This window comes from Peromyscus leucopus, chromosome 1 (genome assembly GCF_004664715.2).
Source record: "Peromyscus leucopus breed LL Stock chromosome 1, UCI_PerLeu_2.1, whole genome shotgun sequence".
Taxonomy (NCBI): Eukaryota; Metazoa; Chordata; class Mammalia; order Rodentia; family Cricetidae; genus Peromyscus; species Peromyscus leucopus.
Window position 1 is genome coordinate 124477622 of NC_051063.1, and position 22202 is coordinate 124499823.

General features: G+C 40.9%; 1 long non-coding RNA gene across 3 annotated transcripts; it reads right to left on the minus strand.

Annotated features, from left to right (window-relative positions):
* Positions 1-13385: 13385 nt before the first annotated feature.
* LOC119087682 lies at positions 13386-21092 on the minus strand. 3 transcript variants are annotated; one of them, XR_005091194.1, is made up of 4 exons: positions 21055-21092; positions 15375-15445; positions 13770-13807; positions 13386-13424 (listed from the first exon to the last, which is right to left on the minus strand). It is a non-coding gene; the product is annotated as an uncharacterized LOC119087682 (long non-coding RNA). The 3 variants fall into 3 exon arrangements; XR_005091192.1 differs by lacking the exon at positions 13386-13424 and having other exon boundaries at positions 13432-13807; XR_005091193.1 differs by lacking the exon at positions 13386-13424 and having other exon boundaries at positions 13432-13807; positions 15375-15451; positions 21055-21078.
* Between the last annotated feature and the right edge of the window lie 1110 nt (positions 21093-22202).

Consider the following 22202-nt stretch of genomic DNA (forward strand, 5'->3'; position numbering starts at 1 on the left):
CCTTTTCCAAAAGCTTAGCAGACGGACTGTCTTCTAAGGACAAGTTACAATATAAGGTAGGTAACAAACATAATTCCCAGAAGCCTGGAAGAGTGGCCAACCTCAGACATTCTGTTCTGGGATGTACTTTGATTATCCAGCAAAGCAAACTAGAGTCATCATCTGCATAAGCCTGTAGATATATTGCATAGGTTAAATAATTAACCAGGCATGAAACTCAATTCAATATTTAATACAAAAACAAAACAAAAACAAAAACAAAAAACCTAGAACCACTAGCTTAAGAGAAAATGGAAAATAGACACTGCTTAAGGAAATTCAACCTTATTTGTTAAACAAGAGATTCCATGTTGTATTTGGGCTATAAATATTTGTTGGACATCCATAGAGAACTTCATATCGATAAGATGGATCCAGATGCCTGGCTGAGTTATATGGAAGTTAGAAATGATCTGTAGAAAGTGAGATTGTTGCATAACTTGTGTTAAGACCTAGGTCCAATCCACAGCACTGAAAACAACAAAAAAATCATCTGCTCTGTGTTATTTTTAACTAAACAAATGTTCAATTGTACCAATAAAGACTCAGGGGCCAGAGGAAAGCCTACTAACTCATAGAGGCAGCAAAAGCACCTGGCTGACCTTCCTCCTCCTCTGACATCCCAGGAAAAGACCTTTGTCCTCCACCATCTCCAACAAAAACCTCAAACTTAGTCTCCCTCCCTTCTACTTCCTGTGCATCTCTCCATCCATCTTCCTGACTCCCTCTTACTCTCTATGGATTAATCCTATCTTCACATCCTATCAACTGGTTGCTTGCTCTGCCTCTTGACCTATGGTTGACTTTATTTATCATGTTTACAATATTCAAGCAGAAAGCTCTTGGATTAAAGGTGTGTGTTAGGCCTGAGCCACACAACTAGAAACAGGTTTTTCCAATAAATAATGCAATCTCGGGGTTCACAGTGTGATCAATTATCCTGCAAAATTTCCCCTTTTTTGTCTAAATAAACAGGAAAGGTTTTTGACTCTAACACATAAGAACTATTTGCAATAATGAAACTATATCTGTCCAGCTTCCCACACTGTCCAGCTAGGTTGTATTTGGCAGTCTTTGGATTAAGCATTTTTCAGTTCAAAGTGTTGTAAAATGTTTGTGTCTGTACGATATGAACTCAGAAATTTGAATGTCCTGAGCAGTTTATAGTCCGAAGCTGATCTTTGGGTCACTATTCTGGAACTCTGAGCTGGGATTTCAGGCCAGTCAGCTGGAAGTAGGTGATACCATTGGCCAAATTTACTCTTTTTCTTGGGACATTTGATGATACATCCTTTTTCATTAGATGCTTCACTTATCCAGTGGTCTCTGGATTCCTTAGTTGGATGCTTTTATTCTCCTGGAAAGATAAAATCAAACCCCTACCCCAACCCAAATGCTGGGAGTACCTTGTTTTTGCAGGTTCTCTCTTTACTAGGGCAAAATGATTTTGGCAACAGAACAAGTATTATCTTTCAATTAAAATAATTATTTTGAAATTTTGAAACTGAATATACCTCAGTATGTGAGAATAAATATGCATACATTCCCCTGTTTCTTTATATGTAAATTCAATGTTTAAATGTATTTATTTTTAGATCACAAAGAACATTCACTTTGAATTTCAGCCTGCGTCACTGTAACTCTTATGTGCCTGCCTCTCCCTCCCAAGTACTGGGATTAAAGTTGTGAATCACCTCCTGGATTCCTTATAATAGTTATTGTCATAGGGTTGTCCTGTCTTAATTTGGTTCTCCATTTCCCCCTATTACTTAGGGGTAAATTTTTAAGTTTTTCAAATGTGTAATCTATCATTCTTGCTGATTTATTCTAAATTGTTCCCTGGCAAATTTTAATATTCTAGTCTTAATTAAACATGATGCCAACTTGTCCACTATTTCATTATTTTTAGATGTTTTGGCTGTCTTGCCTGTATGAGCGACATAAAATTTGATGTCTTTGTCAAGTTTTTCCATGTTATACCATTTCCATTTGTGCCTCCTATGACTGGATATCTTTGTCATTTATCTGAGTGTTAGTGGTTTTCTATTTTGATAACCATATAGCTGTACCATTGCACATACACCATGAATTGGAGAAGATGGAGACTCTCCTTTTGCTTTCCTAGTCATTTGTCTTATAGCCAATAGGGCTGCACTGATTTTGTGGTTCCTTCCTCAGTGTTGGCCATTCTATACCTGGTCTATAGGCTGCCACTTTCCAATAGTTCTGGGTCCATCAGTGGTTGAAAACCATCAGTAAACCATGTGTTAGCCAAATGTGATCCTTCTCTTGGTCCCCACAGTTCAATAGGTGCCTCTTTTGGGGGAGGAGTGATATGTTTAAGGACAGGGATTATGGGCAACTGAGCTACTTCCTCAGTTTGGGAAGGCACAGACCCCTTGGCTACCATACCCTGGTCATAAAGGAATGCAGATAGGTACCTGTTTCACTGTAATACATGTCCTTACATAGCTAAGACTGTGAAGGTCTCTGGCTTTAAATGGGCCCAATCCATCCTTGTAACGGCACCATTATGACCATAGGGTGGTTGGCAATGACTGAGTATAAGGTTCTCCATTCCTCATAAAAATGTCCAGATTTGTCTCTCAAACGAGATAACATTTATTCTCCTTAATGGAAAGTGTTTCCATTAGAAGCCAATAGGAAAAAGTTGGTGGACTCCTTTTTGCTTTATGAAGAGTCCCCAGTTACCAATTCACCAATAAATATGATATCCATAATTAGAATATCAACTGGTTCAATGTTGGTCAGGGTTGCAGCATGGAGAAGAGCTTACAGTTGCCAAAGCTGCTCTTTGTTCCTGTGTCCATTGGCAATCAGTTGCCTTTCTAGAAACCTCATAGTTCTCATAATATTCTGGAAACACGGTATGTGATTTCCATAGTGTGTAAACATACCAATTAGGAGCAGTCTATGAGTTTTTTCCCTGCGTGGTGAGATCAAAGGCATCTGTCACCATGACCTTGGTCATTGTAACTCTAGAATTTAGAAAACAACTCATTTATAGAGATTCACCAGTCTATGCTGGGATTAAAGGCATGGGCTACCACCACCCTGCTCAAATATTTTAACTCCAAATCACTCCAGCGCTTAGAGATTTAGAAAACAAGTTTGAACTGTAGCATTCCTTTGAATTTACTTAAAACATTTTCAATCTCTTAACTGTGTTTTTAATACCAAACAACAAAAATATCCTTTTTATTTAAGAAGAAAACACAAAAGCTGATGTCCAAGAAGGCATGGGCCGTGTAGCAATCTACAGTCTAACATTCTGACATGGAATTAAGACATGTGTTTTAAGAAACCCATTTTTCATTTCATGCCAGTAAGGCAAGTATAACATGAATTGCTAAGCAGTCTTATTAATAGAAAACCTGGCCAGGCAGGGGTGGCGCACGCCTTTAATCCCAGCACTTGGGAGGCAGAGGCAGGCGAGGGATCTCTGTGAGTTCGAGGCCAGCCTGGGCTACAGAATGAGTTCCAGAAAAGCACAAAGCACAAAGCTACACAGAGAAACCCTATCTCGAAAAAGAAAAAAAAAAAAGAAAGAAAGAAAGAAAACCTGGAGCCAGATATTGGGGTGAAAGCTGAAAGATCAGAGGAATAGAACAAGCCATCCACAAGTTCTTACCACTAAGAAATCCTCAGCCCGAGAGAGAGCTACTTCCTGTGTACTCATGCCTTATATACCTTTCTATGCCTTGCCATCTCACTTCCTCTCTCTGCCCAGCTACATCACTTCCTCTTTCTGCCCAGCTCTATCACTTCCTGTCTGTCTGTACAAACCTCCAGACCTCTATAGTTAACTAGTGCTGGGATTAAAGGCATGTGCCACCATGCCTGGCTCTGTTACTAGTGTGGCATTGAATTCAGAGAGATCCAGATGAATCTCTGCCTCCCGAATGCTAGGATTAAAGGCATGTGTTACCACTGCCTGACCCCTATATTTAATATAGTGGCTGGCTCTGTCCTCTGATCCCCAGGTAAGCTTTATTTGTTAGAGCCAAAATAAAATATCACCACAAGCAAGTGTGCCTTTGGTAAATTATCATTCAAAATGTTATTTGGTTTTTTTTCATGCCTGTCTAAATGATAGGTATTTGTTAGTCTTTATAAGTTAGTTTAGATTGAATGACCAAGCTGTCTGATGAACTAGCACCTCTCCTATTTGAAGAGGTCTCCCTGTTCAAATCTAATCTTTATCAATTTTGATGTTTTCTATCACTTTTCTTCTCCTGTGGAGACAAAGGCAAAACCTCTTCTCCAAAGTAATACATGTCTCTGTTTCCATTCTGATGTCTACACATCTTTAAAATATATGGACTGATTTAATTCCATAGTTTTAGTTTTTTATTATTATCCAATGTCTCTCCACAGCTGTCATTCCTTTCTCAGCATTTGGAAAATTCAAAGTTATTAAAGCACTGTGTAATCTATTTCAGCATGTCTTTATTGCCCCTTTTTGTTTAAGTATATCTTTTAAAGCACAATTAGATCTTTCTATATGTGCTTGTCCTGTAGGATTATGTGGTATACCTGTAATATGCTTTATGTTGTAATTTGCAAAAAAAAAAAAAAACTGTTTCATTTTACTAGAGACATATGCTGGAGCATTATCAGTCTTAATTTATACAGGTATTCCCCTGATGGCCATAACTTCTAATAAATGTGTAATTACAGAATCAGCATTTTTAGAAATTAAAGTAGTTACCCATTGAAACTCTGAATATGTATCTATCGTATGGTGCACATACTTTATAATTTTCCAAACTCTGCAAAATGAAATACATGTATTTACCAAGGTTTATTTCTTTGGGTACCTTTTGGGTTACTTTCTGCAGGTAATGGGGTTTGGCTCTAAAAAGAACAAGTAAGACATTCCCTTTATAATTTCCTTGGCTTGTTGCCAAGTGATAGGAAAAAACTCTTTCTTCAAATCTTTTCTATTAACATGGTGTTTCTTATGAAATTCTGAGGCTTCTAGCACACTTCCTATTAATAACTGATCAATTTCATTATTACTTTGTGATAGAGGGCCTGGTAGACCCATATGGGATCTGATATATGTTATATACAATGTGTGATTTCTATTTCTGATTACTTGTTGTTGAATAAATAGTTTAATAAATAGTGAAGTTAATTCTGAATAATCTGGAATGAGTTGTAAAACAACTCTTTCTGCGTATTGAGAATCAGTAACTATATTAAGAGATCCAGGAATATCTAAAAAAACAAAACAAAACATAAGAATGGCATATAGCTCTGAATTTTTAACTGGATCATAAGGGCTTTGAGCCACTTTATCGTTTCTGACTTATAACCTACCTTTCCTGGTTTATTTGCATCAGTGTAGAATGTAGGAGAATCTAGAAATTGGTGTCCCTTTTACTATATGAGGGTAAATCCAATTAGTTCTTTTTATAAACAGATGTCTCTTTCTTGGGGATATTTGTTGTTAATCTCTCCAAAAAAAAAATCACTGCAAGCCCTGTGCCAATGTTCATTTTCTGCCCATAATGAGGCAATTTCAGCATTAGTAAAAGGTATCAAGCCGGGTGGTGGTGGCACACACCTTTAATCCCAGCACTTGGGAGGAAGAAGCAGGCAGATCTCTGTGAGTTTGAGGCCAGTCTGGACTACAGAGGGAGTTCCAGGAAAGGTGCAAAGCTACACAGAGAAACCCTGTCTCAAAATAAATAAATAAATAAATAAAAATAAAAAAAGCAGATTTTCAAATAGACCTTCCCTTAGGTAATAAAGAAGACAAGGAAATTCCAGGCTGTAAAGAGCCCTTTGACTAAATCACCTTATTTATGGCTCTTAAATCTGTTAACATTTTCCATTTCCAGATTTCTTTTTAATGGCGAATACAGGAGAATTCCAAGGACTAGTTGATTCTTCACTGTGTTGAGCACTTAGCTGCTCCTGTACCAGCTGTTCTAGTGCCTGTAATTTTTCTGATGTCAAGGCCATTGTTCCACCCACACAAATTTGTCATTTAACCATTTTAAAGGTAGGGCTGTTGGAATTTTTTTTGGGGGCGGGGGGTTCGAGACAGGGTTTCTCTGTGTAGCTTTGCGCCTTTCCTGGAACTCACTTGGTAGTCCAGGCTGGCCTTGAACTCATAGAGATCCGCCTGCCTCTGCCTCCCGAGTGCTGTGCCACCTCCGCCCGGCCTGTTGGTACTTTTAAAAGACCAGCAGCTGTTTTGTCCTACTTATGTACAACCTGAACGGTCTGTGAATCTTTGTGATAATACTGTTTAACAATTTTCTTGGAAGCATATTTTATTTTATGGTTTGTTTATGAGACTGGAAGAATGTTAACCTGTGTTTTCCATTGCTACAACAATTCACTTCCCCATAAATTCATTGCTGTTAGCCACATATGACTTTAATTTTCCTATTTGTCCTTCTGGCCCTATACACTCTGCCCATCTTGCACTTTGTTTCACTTGAGGTAAAGTTCCAATCCCTAAAGCTGAATATTTACCTCCTGAAAAGGTCAATTTAGATGCCAACATTTTGGTGAAACTATTTGTCTAACTCCTGTGTCTAGTAAACCTTCAATTTCAATATCATTTATTTGTTTTTTATTTTTATTTTTTTGGAGCTGAGGACCGAACCCAGGGCCTTGTGCTTGCTAAGCAAGCACTGCACCAATGAGCTAAATCCCCAACCCCCATTTATTTGTATTTTTAAGTTTGGTCTCTTATATTTGTAGCAGTGTGCCAAAAATACTTGTTTTCTTGTATCTTCTGAATTTTTTTTATCTATTGAAGCTGTTCTATCCTTGATTATATCCAGATCAGTGTTGTTTTTAAGTCTTAATTATTCTATTTAGTCTTAATTGTTCTGTTTATGAGTTTCTCCAATGATGACAGGTAATTATTAAACAAAATTTGATATCAAGGCCTGTGGGAGGCCCCTTAGGGCATTTTGATGGCAAAGGATTTCCTTGCCTGTCTCTTGTTGATCTGAATTCATTAGTATAATACCAGCCTTTGTCACACCTTCTGCATACACCAGAAGACTGGGGCCTTCTGTTTGGATTATCTACAGAATAATCATTGTTTCTAGGGATGCCTTGCCTACGATCCCTTTTCAAATGTTCTTGCTTACCACAATTAAAACATCTAACATTTTGACTTTTCTTAAAATTTTCAGAAATTATTTCTCTTATAAGTGTAACATCATAAACATGAGATCCAATATCAGTCGTATTTCTAATCCACTCATCTATTGGTGCTGATCTTGTCTTTAAAGGTCTAATTGCCCTTTTGCATTCTGAACAAAGATTCAAATAATATTTGTCTGATTTTTGGATCTGATACTATTCTATTTGCAGCTGAAGCCAATCTTCGCAAAAAAATCAATGAATTCTTCTTTGGGGCCTTGTATAATTTTAGTAAATGGTTCAGGCCTCTTTCCTGATTCTTCAACCTTGTCCCAAGCTGTTAAAGTTGCTAAACAACACAGCACCAAGGCCATGGCATGATCATCAAATTCAAGCTGCCTTTGTAACTCAGCATATTGACCTTCACCTCAAAACTGATCTTGGGAAATATTAATTCTCCCAGCTCTATTTTGTTGTTCTATAGCCCTAGCTTCCTCTTTTCACCACATCCACCACTGTAGCTGAGAACTAGCTCCCAATATTGATATTGCCAAACCTTTCCAGTCTTGGGGGATAATTCTTTTCTGAGTTGACCATGAATTTAACATCTGCTTTATGTAGAGTGAATGCATACCACATGAAAAAATTACTTCCTTAAATCTCCTAAAATCTGGGCTGAAGAGATGGCTCAGCCGTTAAAGACTAGGCTCACAACCAAAATCTTCTCAAATCTAATATTTTTATAGGATTCCTTTTTAACTTCTTGATAACCTTGGGGATGACTATCATCTACTTGTAGTTCTTGTATAGTGACTGGATAAGCTAAGTTTGATTTTCTAACATCCTTGGGCTGCTGCTCTTCAGTTTCATCATGTGATAGTGTAGTAGGTTCTTGTATAAATTCCTCTGTCTGTGTCTGAATATTTTTCTTATTTTCATATATAAGTTTTTCTAAGGCTTGTATGCTATCAATCCACTTCTCATACTTGACACAAGAAATCACTATGACTATTAAGGATAAATTATGATTTACCAGACTGCTAGTAATTATAATCAATATTATGTCAATCGCAATTAAGTAATATATCTTTTTGTTTTCCACTTCTGTTTTCAAATCACCTAAAGTAGCATTATACAGGGTTCTAATGTCCTCATATTATGATATTTCCCATCCTTAACATGGGAAATTGTTTTCCTTTTAATATTACTTAACTCTCTCGTTGAGTACTTCCAAGGTGTCTTACCAAATATGTCTTCTCAGTTTGTTCATAGCTGGCATGATTTCTCTGTCCTCGTGGTCATGCCTCACATTGGGCACCAAATGGATGTTAGTGTTTAAGCACAAAACATGTCTAAAAGTGGGAGATGGTGATGTTTGCATAGCAATGAAAATGTGTTTAACGACAGAAAACCATACATTGCAACTTTCTAAGGCTGTCAATTTTATGTGTATTTAATAATAAACTTAAAAGTGGGGAAAAGTAATTCATTCTATTTTGAATTTTAGTAGCACGCTGTCCTAGGTCTGCTTCCATATAGAGAATGGCAGATCATTGTTAACCAGTAGCTTCTTCATTTGTTAAATATACACATTAAAAATTATTCTTTTTTATTTTTTATTTTATCTTAGTGAAGCAGAAGAGTTTAAACCAGATCCAAAGGCTAATGCACTAGAAGGTTGGATACTTTTCTTAACTTCTAGAAACTGATGAAAAAGTAACTGTTTTTACTATTTTGATAACTTAATTATTTCCTACTTGGAAAAAGTAAGTGTAGCCATGTGCAATCTAAAGTAGAATCAGATCCTTTAGGAATACAATAAATTAATCATGAAGTTACTATTTTGTCTGATATCTCAATCATTCTTATTTACTTGAAATTTTTCTTTTACTATTTTTTCCAAACTCTCTATTGCTCCCAAATGATAATTCATAATTCTCACTTGTGACGGTTTTTGATGATTTCATATGTATAGAGTACATAGTACTTGAATGTACTGTATTTCCTTGTGTCTTCTTATGATATAGTCCAAGTAGATAGTCTCTCTCATTCCCATTTTATGTATGAGTATACTGAGTCAGAAAAGTTACGTTTAATTTGTCACCCAGTTGTAAGCAATGAAGCTGAGACTCAACAGAGATCCTCTGCCAGCAGATTAGTTGCCCCACTAAAAATGGGTCTTTGAGAAATGTTGCTTGTCAATTTATTTCTGCTTCCTTGTGTTTTGATGCTGTATTGATCTCCCTTGGAACCTCCAGCAGCTTTGTGATCTGAAATGGTTCCACAAGGCAGGAGCATGGATCTCCCTGAGAAGGGGACATAGAATAGATTCTGAGGGTGCGCTAGGGGTGGGTGGGGATGGGAACAGGAGGAATGGGGGTGGGGGTGGGAAGAGAAAGTACTGGGAGAGACGACTGGAATTGGGGGCATTTCAGTGACAAGAAACCCAGTACAATGGAAACTCCCAGGAATATAAGGGTGGTCCTAGCTAAGACTTCTAGTAGTGGGGTTAGTGATCCCCAACCCGGCTATCTCCTGTAACCAGGCAAGGCTTCCAGTGGAAGGATTGGGACCCCAGTCCAGCCACAAAGCCTGCAACCTACAATTTGTCTTGCTCATAAGATGTGTTCAGCTAAAGGTAATACAGAGCTTGGAGAGGCCAATCAAAGACTGATCTAGCTTAGACCCATGCGCCAAGAGGGAGCCAACCCTCGACCCTGCCTAGAGGCCTAGAAACCAGAGGCTAAATAAACACAGACCCAGAATAAAAACAAACATGACTAACAAAAAAAAAAAGTCAATGAAATGATAAATGATTCCTATACTTGTACACCAGAGCCCAGCATAATCATCATGAGAGGCTTCATCCAGCAATGGAAGGAAACAGATGCAGAGACCCACAGCCAAACATTAGAAGGCATTTGTGGAATCCCATGGAAGATGGGGAAGAAGCACGGAGGAGCCAGAGGGGTCAATAACACCACAAATAAACCCACAGAATCAACTAATCAGGGGTCACAGAGGCTCACAGAGACGGAATCTACAATCTACAATTAAATTTATTTAATTGATAAATAAAGCCGTTTGACCTATGGCAAGGCAGGTTAGAGGCAGGCAGGAAATTCAAAGAGAGACAGAAGGCAAAAGGAGATGCCAGCAAGCTGCCCAAGGAGCAACATGTAATGGGACGCAGGGAAAGCCATGGAACATGTGACGATACATAGATTAATAGTTATGGGCTAATTTAAGATATAAGAGCTGGCTAGTGAAAAGCTTGAGTCATGGCCATGCAGTTATAATTACTCTAAGTCTCTGTGTGTTTACTTAGGGGATGCAAGTGGGAGAGATTTGTCCTGACCTCCAGCAGGCCAGGACACAGGAAATCTTCCGACTTCACGATTCCTCCTACTGGGTTGCCTTGTCCGATCTTAATATGAGGCAGGGATGGGGGGAGGGTTGCATAGTATTATTAAACTTGATATGCCATATTTGGTTGATGTCCCTGGGAGGTCTCCCTTTTATGAGGGGAAATGGAGGAGTGGATTTGGGGGAGGGGTGATGAGACGAGGAGGAGAGAAGGGAGGGGAAACTGCACTCAGGATCTAATATATGAGAGAAGAATAAAAATATAAATAAATAAATACTTCCAAACTCACTTTATAAGACTTGCATCACCCTGCTAACTAGAGTCAGACATGAGTCATCAGTTTTCTGGTTAAAATATTTTCAGTGAAATAAGCATTAACTGTGATGAATTAACTTTATGAAATATTTTTTAAGTAATTTTTTAAAGATCTTTATGAAATATTTTTAAGCTTATAATCATTTCAAGGCCTTTATTAGCAGACAACTGGTAGAAATATTGCTGTATTTTACTTTAACTTAATCATATCAAGTTTGAACATAAATTAACAAATTGTGTCTTTCCCAGTATCATAAAGGAAAGCTCTGGTCTTCACGGCACATTGCTGCGGGGCCTACAAGAATGCTTTTAACTGAAGCTTTCCAAGGGTGAAGCGCACTTTTGTGAGGTCCATTGTTGAATGTTACTATATAATCTATAATCTTTACCTTGATGGGATAAAAATCCCTAGCTGTACTTAACTGTATTGAATTTTTATTTTTAGTCAGGGCCCAACTCAGGCTAACCTCAAAATCACTATGCAACACACACTGACCCACAACTTACAACCCTCTTGTTTTTTTAAGCCTCCCCAAATCTGGGGTTAGAGATGCTAGCTACTACACTCAGCAGGCATTTGGGATTTTTGAGAGAAATTTTATTTCAAAACTCTTATAAAATTTCAGAAAAATGACAGCTGACAGGTGATTTGGGCAAAGAGGACACCACAGAAACAAGACTCTCTAAACACAAGAGGACAGTCACACAAGTGAATTCACAGAGACTGTGGCACCATGCACAGGGCCTTCACAGACCTGGGAAAGATGTCCTAGAGCTAAGAGGGTAAGTGGACACATGTCCCCGTCCCTAACCCAGAAGCTGTCTCCAATTGGTAACCACTCACAAATGAAAACTTAGTTCTCTCCAACAGTCTCACTGGGGATACAAACCACTCTCTTTTTTTTGGAGCTGAGGATCAAACCCAGGGCCTTGAGCTTGCTAGGGAAGTGTTCTACAACTGAGCTAAATCCCCAACCCACAGTAATTTGTTTGTTTTTGTTTTTTCAAGACATGATTTCTCTGTGTAGTTTTGATGCCTGTCCTCGATCTCGCTCTGTAGACCAGGCTGGCCTCGAACTCACAGAGATTCGCCTGCCTCTGCCTCCCAAGTGCTGGGATTAAAGGCATATGCCATGACTGCCCAGCACAAACCACTCTTAAGCACAGGCCCCATGCCCAGAAGAAGATGGCCAACACAAAATGACCTCAGTGGCATCTTTGGAGGTTCTTTCTCTCAAAGTTTTGTCACAGCTTTTTTTTTTTTTAACCTTACAGATCCTTCACATATGTTCACATGGCTTCAGTGTTTGTGTTTTTATGAGATTCCTTTGGGTATAGATGTGTTTGTCTCCTTGTCTATATTTTTCTTCATGCTTTTTCTTTGGCTTTTTTCCTTCTGTTTATTTTATCCTAATTGGTTAGTGGTTTTTTTGTTTTTGTTTTTTTGTTTGTTTGTTTTTGTTTTTTTGCTTTATCTTATTTTATTGCGTTATTATTCTTTGGATGTCTGTTTGTTTTCTAACAAAAGACAGAAAAGGTATGGATTCTGATGGGAGGGAGGTGGTGAAGATCTTGGAAGCTCCCATAATCAGAATAAAGTGTATGAAAAAGAATTTATTATTTGAGAAATTATTTTGGCCACTCCACGTAGTTAAAAGGATATTTATTTAATGGCGTAACTCACAAATTAAGTAATGGGTAGGTCGCAGGGTCTGGGGAAGGTGTAACACAGTCCAGCGGTGTTCTCCGGAGCTCTGCACAGTCCACCTTCACCGTTCAGCGTCCCGGCACAGAGAGAGCGCTGGCCCATCCAGCTCTCAGGTCCCCAGGCGCCTCCCCTCGCCCCGCCTCGTAGGCGTGACAGTTGCCACAGTCTCAATGGGGGTTGGAACTTCCAGGTCCAACCTGGAATGGCTACCCACTACATCTTATTACCAATAAAAAAAGAATGTCTGTAACCTTCAGTTCAGAATTACAATAAGCATTACAGAATTACAATATGCATTAACTGATGATTACATTGTGATAAATAGTCTGACTAATTTAAATTGAGAAGGGGGGAAGATAAAAAGCATATTTAAACTTACCAAATCACATAATCTTTAGATACCAAACCAGTTTTCTAGGAATTCTAAGAATTAGTTCTTAGAAAATTAAAATGGAAGCAAAGATATATTTTACCATAGAATTCTAATCTAAATCATAATATATTAGTATACAGAATAAAATCTAGAAGACATAACAAAACATGTAATATGATCTTTATAAGTAGAAGTCTTATACTTAATGGGGGAAATCAAAACCATTCTATCATTTTAGGATATTCACTTTACAATATTTTTATTTAAAAATTTAGAAAACTAAAGTTCTGGAAGAATTCATGCATTCCTTTTTAAAATGGTATTATTATTGTTGATTTGTATGTTTATGGTGTTTTGGCTGCATGGATGTCTGTGCACCATGTGTGTGCAGTGCCCACCAAGACCAAACGAAGGCATTGGATCCCCTGGAACTGTTACAGAAGGTGTGAGCTGCCATGTGGGTGCTGGAAATCAGATAGAGTCCTCTGGAAAAAAGCAGAAAATTTCTCTCTCCAGCCTCTGTTTCTTTCTTATTTGCTATTTATTATTATGCAAGTTTTCCACATTAAATTATCACTTTTCTTATAGTATAACATCAAAATTTGCCATCATTATTAGCTAAAGATATACAGGCAAAAGTATAAATTTAATGATAAAAAACTACTTAATGATATAAACCCACTTGCTACATTTGCTTCAGTATATCAAATACATTTGTTTAGGTAAATGTGAAATGATAATTTCATTTATGATTTTCTGGCCTCATAGAAGCACTTCATTATTTTCAAAAGAGTGTCAGACAATCATGTGGGTATGAGAATGTTTCTTACTCTTCGGATTCAAAGCGAGAATTTTAAACACACATTGCCTGGAAAAATAAAGATCAGAAAAAGAAAATCATTTCTAATTCTATCACTAAAACTTATTAAATAGTATATAAAGGCATCATCAAATTATTTCAGATTGGATTATATCCCTCTAAAAATAATACTTCTAGGTTATGTTTCAAATAACCTGGGAGTCCATGTTTGATTTTTAATAAAGTATATTAAGTGATAAGTGCACTGTCTTGATGCTTATTATAGTGCAACAGTCAGGAAGATAATTAAACTTTCATTACATTTCACTGGAAGTAAGATTATTAATATTTCAACAAAATGATATTTTTACATAGAAACAAAAGGATATTGTCAATAATTTATTATCTCAACTTCAGTTTTACAAGTTCAAGCTATGATTCGAAAGCCTCTTCTAATGTTGTTTGGTAAATATGTGAAGTATTTTAAAAACCTTTGACAGATTGAAGTCTAGTTCAATGTGAGATGTTATCAGCAACACACCCTCATTCCATTTGGTGAGTAAAACTTCCATGAGGTAAAAGCCAAATGATTGGAAGATAAAATCTGCCAATGTCAGCACACACTAGTTATTAAAATGTTTACTCGTGAAGACAACTTGTGTGTCAATTTGTACATTTTTCACAGTTCTTTCTCCTCCCAATACTCCATAGTAAAAGGTCAAAGTGTAAGCATCCACTGCAGATAAAATATCAGGTGGTGTTTGTTTTGTTCTTTGCTCTTTGATTCTTTACTTTTTTGGGGGACCTGCCACCCAGCTCCCAAATAAACACACATCGAATCTTATTGTTACTTCTGAATGCCTGGCCTTAGCTTGGCTTGTTTCTTGCCAGCTTTTCTTTTGCCCCTGGGCTTTTTCCTTTGCTTACTTCTGTTATGTCTTACCTTCACTCTTCCTCCCTGGCTGGCTGGGTAGCTGAGTGGCTGGCCCCTAGCGTCCTCCTCCCCTTGTTCTCTTGCTCTTTCTCCTCCTTGTAGATTTCTCCTATTTATTCTCTCTGCCTGCCGGCCCCGCCTATTTCTCTCTCCTGCCTTGCTATTGGCTGTTCAGCTCTGTATTAGACTGTCAGTTGTTTAGCCAGGCACAGTAACACAGCCTCACAGAGTTAAACAAATGCAACATGAAAGAATGCAGCACATCTTTGCTGAGCACCCCATCTGTCCATAGCCAGGGCTGCAGTCCTCTCAGGCCACGGGTCCCATGTTGACGTCCAGTGGCCAGGCACTTGCTGACAAGGCTTCATCAGTGTTGGATGAGCTAGTGCTCATTCCTCCTGGGAAGCTCAGGCATAAACTTCAGTGGTCTAGAAGCCAAGACCCCACCGCCTGACGGATCTCCCTTCCGTTTGGCTTCCGCAAACGCTGCCCTCCCCGCAGCCCCTGGCAGGCTCCCCCTTTCTTTCATCTTCTCTTTTTGCACAGAACCTGAGGTCCCTTTCCGTTGGCCTCCCCAGGAGTATTCTGTGACAGTCATTTATTCCCTCCGTTATGAGCAGTAACCCAATCACTGACAAAAAGAGGTGGGAAATTCAGCCAAGTGGGAAGATGAGGAAAACAGCTCAGAGCCCCGTTACTGACCTCCAGTGCGGCTATCGTTTCAGTACCTGAGGGGGCCATTCTGATGAGTCTTCAACACTGTTCTGTGCTTTCTTTTTCTCAAAAAGAAAAAAACAAAACAAAACCTCCTGTTAGATCTGAGTTAGATCTGAGTGTTTTTCCGCAAAGTGATTCTATTACAGAATCTCTGAGTGTGCACAAAAGTTAAGTCCATCTGTAGTTTCAGAACCAGCATGAACAGGTGCTGGGATGTGGGCCGATGTTTCTAGAAGTAGCTTGTACAACACAGGAAGGTCCCCTTGTAGAATGGTGGGCTTTGGAGAGAATGAGCTCTAAGAATACTTTCACTAAAGCCCTTGCTGGCCTGAGACTCACTATGTAAACTAGACTGGCCTCCAACACGACACAGAGTACCCATTCCCCCTCTGCCTCTCTAGGATTAAAGGCCGGCATCAACCTCCACACTGACCTGTTACACATTTCTAGAAGTCAGCACAAGCAAGGAATTTTGCAGACTGTTGACTTAATCTCTTCATTTCTGGTGTTTCCAAAGCTTCCTCCTCCAGCTGGTCTTTCTCTTCTTTAAAATATCCATTCATGCCGGGCGGTGGTGGCGCACGCCTTTAATCCCAGCACTCGGGAGGCAGAGCCAGGTGGATCTCTGTGAGTTCGAGGCCAGCCTGGGCTAGCAAGTGAGCTCCAGGAAAGGCGCAAAGCTACACAGAGAAACCCTGTCTCGAAAAATCCAAAAAAAAAAAAAAAATCCGTTCATTCACATGGATGTGCCACGGTGTGCATGTGGAGGTCCGGGGACAATTGTAGGGCTGGTTTCTCCCTTCAACTTTACAAGTGTCCCAGAAGTCAAACTAGGGTTACCAGGTTTGGGAGGCACACCTTTACTGGCTGAGCCATTCACTAGCCTGGACACTTCTCGTTTGTTTGTTTGTTTGGGTTTTTGTTTTGTTTGTTTGTTTGTTTGAGGCCTGGTTTCTCTGTATAGCCCTAGCTGTCCTAGAACTCGCTTTGTAGACCAGGCTGTCCCCGACCTCAGAGATCGGCCTGCCTCTGCCTCCCGAGTGCTGAGATTAAAGGCGTGCGCCACCAACTCTCCGCCTGGCACTTTCTTGTTTGTTTTTCCTGAGACAAGGTTTCTCCGTGTAGCCCCGTCTGTCTTGGAATTTGCTCTGTAGACCAGGCTGACCTCAAACTCACAGAAATCCATCTGCCTCTGCCTCATGAGTGCTGGGATAAAAGATGTACACCATCACTGCCCAGCTTCTGGCATTTCCCTTTTAAGACAGTCTCCTGTAGTCAAACCTGGCTTCAAACTTGCTATGTAGCTGGGTTTCTGGTCCTCCTGCCTCTACCTCCTGAGGCCTGAGATTATAGGCATGTTCCACCATATTCCATTTATGATGTGCTGGGCATGGAACCCAGGGCTTCATAAATACTAGCTAAGTGCTCTACCAGGTGGTACACCCCTGCCTCTGGTGCGTTTATCCCTTTGCGGTTACAAAAATGTAACACGTTACAGGCTAAATTGTAGCTTTTAAAATTCATGTCTGCCTTTGCTATCAGTGGACACATATGTTTATAATCCCAGCACTCAAGAGGCTGCAGCAAGAGGCATGCCATGAGTTCAAGGCCAGGCTAGGCTACAGAATGAGACTGTAGAGAAAAAAAAGAGAGTGGGTGGGAGGGGGGGAAGAGAGAGAGAGAGAGAGAGAGAGAGAGAGAGAGAGAGAGAGAGAGAGAGAGAGAGAGAGAGGAGAGAGATCTTGGAACTGGAGAAATGGCTCAGCAGTCAAGTGCACTTGCAGAAGACCCAGGTTCAATTCCTCGCATCCATATGGTGGCTCACAGTCATCTGTGACTCCACTTCTGTGGGATCTGATACTTCTGAATTCTGCCAGTACCAGGCACACACATGATGCTCATACATACATGAAAGCAAAATATTCATATACATAAATAAAAATTTAAAATATCTACCTTAGCCCAGTATGGTGATACATTCATAATCTCAGCATTCAGGGGGCTGAGGCAGGATTTTCTGGGGTAGGAGGCCAGTCTTGACTACATATAGTTCCAGGTCAGCCTGGGGTCTATAGCAAGACCCTATCTCAAGATTAACTAAGAATGAATTAGTTAATTAACAAAATAAAGCTGGGCCTGATAATGCACAGCTGTGATTCCAATACTTGAGAAGCTGAGACAAGAGGGTGGTCCTGAATTCAAGGTCAGACTGAGCAACACAGTGATTTCTGGATTAGCTTGAATTACAGTTTGAAACCTTGTCTCAAAAACTACAACAAACAAAAACAAAAGCAGTTCCTGAATCTATTCCAATCAGGTCCCTTGCCAGAGCTAAACTGTTAAGCAGGGGCCAATAAGAGGACTCAAAGCTGGGTGTGGTGGCTCTCTGAGTTCAAGACCAGCCTGGTCTACAGAGTGAGTTCCAGGACAGCCAGGGCTACACAGAGAAACCCTGTCTCAAAAAGTCAAAATAAATAAATAATAAAATGAAATGAAAAGTTGACTCAAACAGGCAGAGTCACAGGCTTTACCTGTTAACTGTTGACCTGAGTTCCATCCCCAGGCCCCACATGATGGAAGGGAGAGACTCAACTGTTGAACCTAGTTTCTGACCTCCACACTCAGTACCATGTGACTTGTGTGTCTCTAACTACACCAGATACCCTCAAACACACACACACACAATATATATATATATAACATACTTTAAAAAATTCAAACAGTAACAATAAACCTCCCAGGCATGAGATAGACTTCAAGGTCATAGAGCTGGCAAGATGTAAACTCCACACAAACATTTCCACAGGGCTCGGGTGGGGAGACTCACGTGGTTCTGTACACTTTTCCAGAGAGCAGAGACTGTAGGGAGGGACCGAAAAACAGGTGTTTTGCATAATATGCCAACTGGAGCTATGGGGCATTCACCAGAGAAGACTGCTCAGACATGGGTTAGGCCAATAGAAAGTCTTTATTAGCCTGCCAGTGACTACATTGGGTGTTCGGGATCCCAGTATAGCCCCGAGCTTTTCTCAGGGTGAGCGTAGGCACAAAAACCAGGTCCTGGGTTGACATACTTCAGTTAACAAGGACAGCTAGCCAGAAGTGGAACTACGCAAGCCAAAAAGCAAGGTTAGTACTTTTGAGACTTTCCCAGAGCTGTGGACTTTGCAGGCCTAGGCCTTTGTTTTGATGTTGGCCGGTGGTACTGTCCACGTGCTGAGTTTTATAGCCTGAATGGTACTTGCACCTTGGAGTCAGCTTGCTAAGGTCTGGGCCCTGTTACAGAGTGGTATCCATACTTCCTGTGTACTTGGAAACATTTCCTAGGAACCGAAGCTTATCAGAGAATAGCAAGAGTGAAACCACATGCTCAGCGCAGATAAGGTTGTCAAGTATTGGAGAAAAATAAAACTGTGAACACGTATAAATATCAGGGATGTGTTATTTTTATTTCCCCGTGGTACTGAGAATGTGACTCACAGCGTCATGTAGGCAGGCGTGCTACCATTGAGCTACATATCTCAGCCCTGTTCCCAGTCCCCCATCCCAACCCCTATGACACCCCCACACACACTTTTTCCCCCTACACTTTTTTTTTTTTTACAGACTTCCTCAGTCGTCTGAGCTGGCAATGAGCTCACCATGTACACTATGTAGCCCAGGCTGGCCTTGAACTCAAAGTGATCCTCCTGCCCCAGCCTCTCAAGTGCTGGGATTATGGGTGGAGACCACCATGCCCAGCTGTGTCACAGTTCTCAGTGGCCAAGATCAGGGACTGAACTTGTATACAATGAAAACTTGTGAGACTTAGGAAGACGTGGCTCACTGCCATGGCCAACTCAGTGGAGAATTAAAGGTTATTAACTATACCCTGGATTATTGGGGAAAAATAAATTCCATCCAGATCCCTGGAAGCCCAAGATGCTTTTCCTCTGGTCTTCAGTTAACAAGGACAGCTAGCCAGAAGTGGAACTACAGAGGCCAAAAAGCAAGGTTAGTACTTCTGAGACTTTCCCAGAGCTGTGGAAGCATATAGTAATGACCTGCAACCTTCTTCCTTAGTTTCTAAGTCCCAGAGAGTTGAGATTTGGAATGATAACAGCACATTAGGTCACCAGACTCGGGAGCTGAGCTCACAGTTCAGATGTTAACTTGGTGACATTTAAGCCTTCTTTGTGTTTTTTATTTTTTTAGTGTTTTTTTTTTTTACAGTTTTTATTATGGTATTTTATGTGAATGAGTGTTTTGCTTGCATGTATGTCTCTATACCATGTGCATTCCTGGTGTGGAGGTTGAAAGAGGGCATAGGACCCTCGAGAACTGGAGTTAGAGATGGTTGTGAGCCACCACGTGGGTTCTGGGAATCAAACCTGAGTTTTCTGGAAAAGCAGTCAATGTACTTAACCACTAGGCCATCTCTATAGCCCCAAACGTTTGGGGTGTGTGTGTGTGATGGGTTTCCCTGTGTAACAGGCCAGGCTGTCCTGGAACTCACTTTATAGACCATGCTGGGCTCAAACTCACAGAGATCCTCCTGCCTCTGTCTCTCCTGAGTGCTGGGATAAAAGGCATGTGCGACCATGACTGGCTACCCCAAACTTTAATATTATGGTTTTTTTTTTTTTGAGACAGGGTTTCTCTGTGTAGTTTCGCGCTTTTCCTGGAACTCACTTTGTAGACCAGGCTGGCCTCGAACTCACAGAGATCCGCCTGCCTCTGCCTCCCGAGGGCTGGGATTAAAGGCGTGCACCACCACCGCCCAGCTTAGGATGGTGTTCTTACTACAAATTTGAATAACAGAAGCATGGCTCTGAGGGAGAAATGAGTTAGTATCTCTGTAGGGTTCAGACTTCATTATCCATTAGAGTAACTTGTGGTTATTAAACTCTTGACACATGGCTCCTCCAAACTGAGGTGTGCTAAAAGTATAAATTCAATTTTGATTTTGGAGACTTAATACAAATATATATTTTGTATTATTTGCTCAGCTGTTAAGAGCATGTACGGCTCCTGCAGAGGAACCTGAGTTCAGTTCCCCACACCACATTAGGTAACTCACATCTGCCTATGACTCCAGTTCCCAGAGATCCTATCTATGCCTCTGGCCTATGAGCATGCACATACACACTACATATAGGTTAAAATAATAATAATATAATAATTATTTTTAAAAATGAAACAGGGCTGGAGAGATGGCTCTGTATTCAAAGATCACTGCTCTTGCATCACATAGCAGCAGCTCACAACCATCCCTAACTCCAGCTCCAGGGCATCCCATGCCCTCTTCTGGCCTCACTGGGCACTGAGTGCACATGGTACACAGACATATATGCAGGCAAAACATTCATACACAGAAAGTAAAAATAAATACACCTTTGATCTCAGCGCTCGGGAGGCAGAGGCAGGTGGATCTTTGTGAGTTCTAGGCCAACCTGGTCTACAATAGTGAGTTCCAGGTCATCTAGGGTTATATAGTGAGACCCCCCCCTCTCCTCTCTCCTCTCTCTCTCTCTCTCTCTCACACACACACACACACACACACACACACACACACACACACACACGTAGATGTAACCGTCTTGTTAAATAAGAAACACAGAACCAATGCAGAAATGAAAGCCCAAGAGGTCAGAGTAATATAATAGCTAAAAGCTAAAAACCTTACCCTTCACTGCTACGGCTGTCCTCCTCAGCAAGAGAGCTACTTCCTGTGTATCTGTCTTTATATAGACTTTCTGTTTTGCCTTCTCATTGGTTGTAAAGCCAACCACATGACCTCCTTGTCACTGCCCATCTATACAGACCTCCAGGTCTTCTACGGTTGGTATTGAGATTAAAGGCATGTGTCTCCATGCTGGCTGTATCCTTGAACACACAGAGATCTCTCATAACTCAGGCTGGCCTCAAACTTGCTATGTAATTAACGATGACCTTGAATCCTCAACCTCCAGCCTCTACCTCCCCAATGCTGGGATTACAGGTGTGTGCTACCATGCCCAGCCTTTTTGTCCATGTATGTGTTCTTGTTTTGACATAGACGCTCACTAAGTAACCATCTTCTTGCCTCGCCCTCTCACATGCTGGGATGGCGGACCCATGTCATCAGCCCATTCTGCTCTCCTGCTCTTGTCAATGTTCTGGTAGAAGTCTAAAGTCACAGGGGAGCCCGGCATGCATGCATTTCTTGGACAGCAGTCCTGGAACACTATCTGGCGTGTCTCAGGCTGGTGTACCTGTCAGCTCTTGTCACCGCGGCTGCCTGGCCCGGTGAACGCTTATCAAGTGGCAGTTTTCACTGGGAACGCCTCTCATCTCCCCTCTCTCGCCTCTGCTTTGAAGATGGATCCCTGCAAGGCATCTGTTTCCCCTCCAGGCTTGGCTTGTGTTCTTATATAGCCTTTGGTCCTTCCTTTTAACTTCCCGCCCTCCCCCCAAACTGCTCCAGAGGCACCCAGCCTCAAAAGCTCGGGATTTCCACCACGACTGACTGGAATTCTCCTGACGTCTAGCCTTCCATCACCAGCCCACTCCCACCTGGCTCTGTCTGGTCCCAGGGGCTTAGCATCTTTTTGTTCAGACTGAGGCCCTTCTCACCTGAACTTAAGGATGGCTTTGCCTCATGTCTCTCAGTTCCCCACTTCAGCCCCGGCCTTCTGAGGTCCGGCCTGGGATAGAAAGGTGGGACTGTGGCAGGGGCTGCTGGCAGGCTGCCCGGAGGCTGCCCGAGCGAGCGAGCGAGCGCCTTTCCCCTGACCTGGCCCCCACCCCGGAGGCTGTGGGTCTGTCTACTCAGCCTGGCAGCTGGCTGAGAGG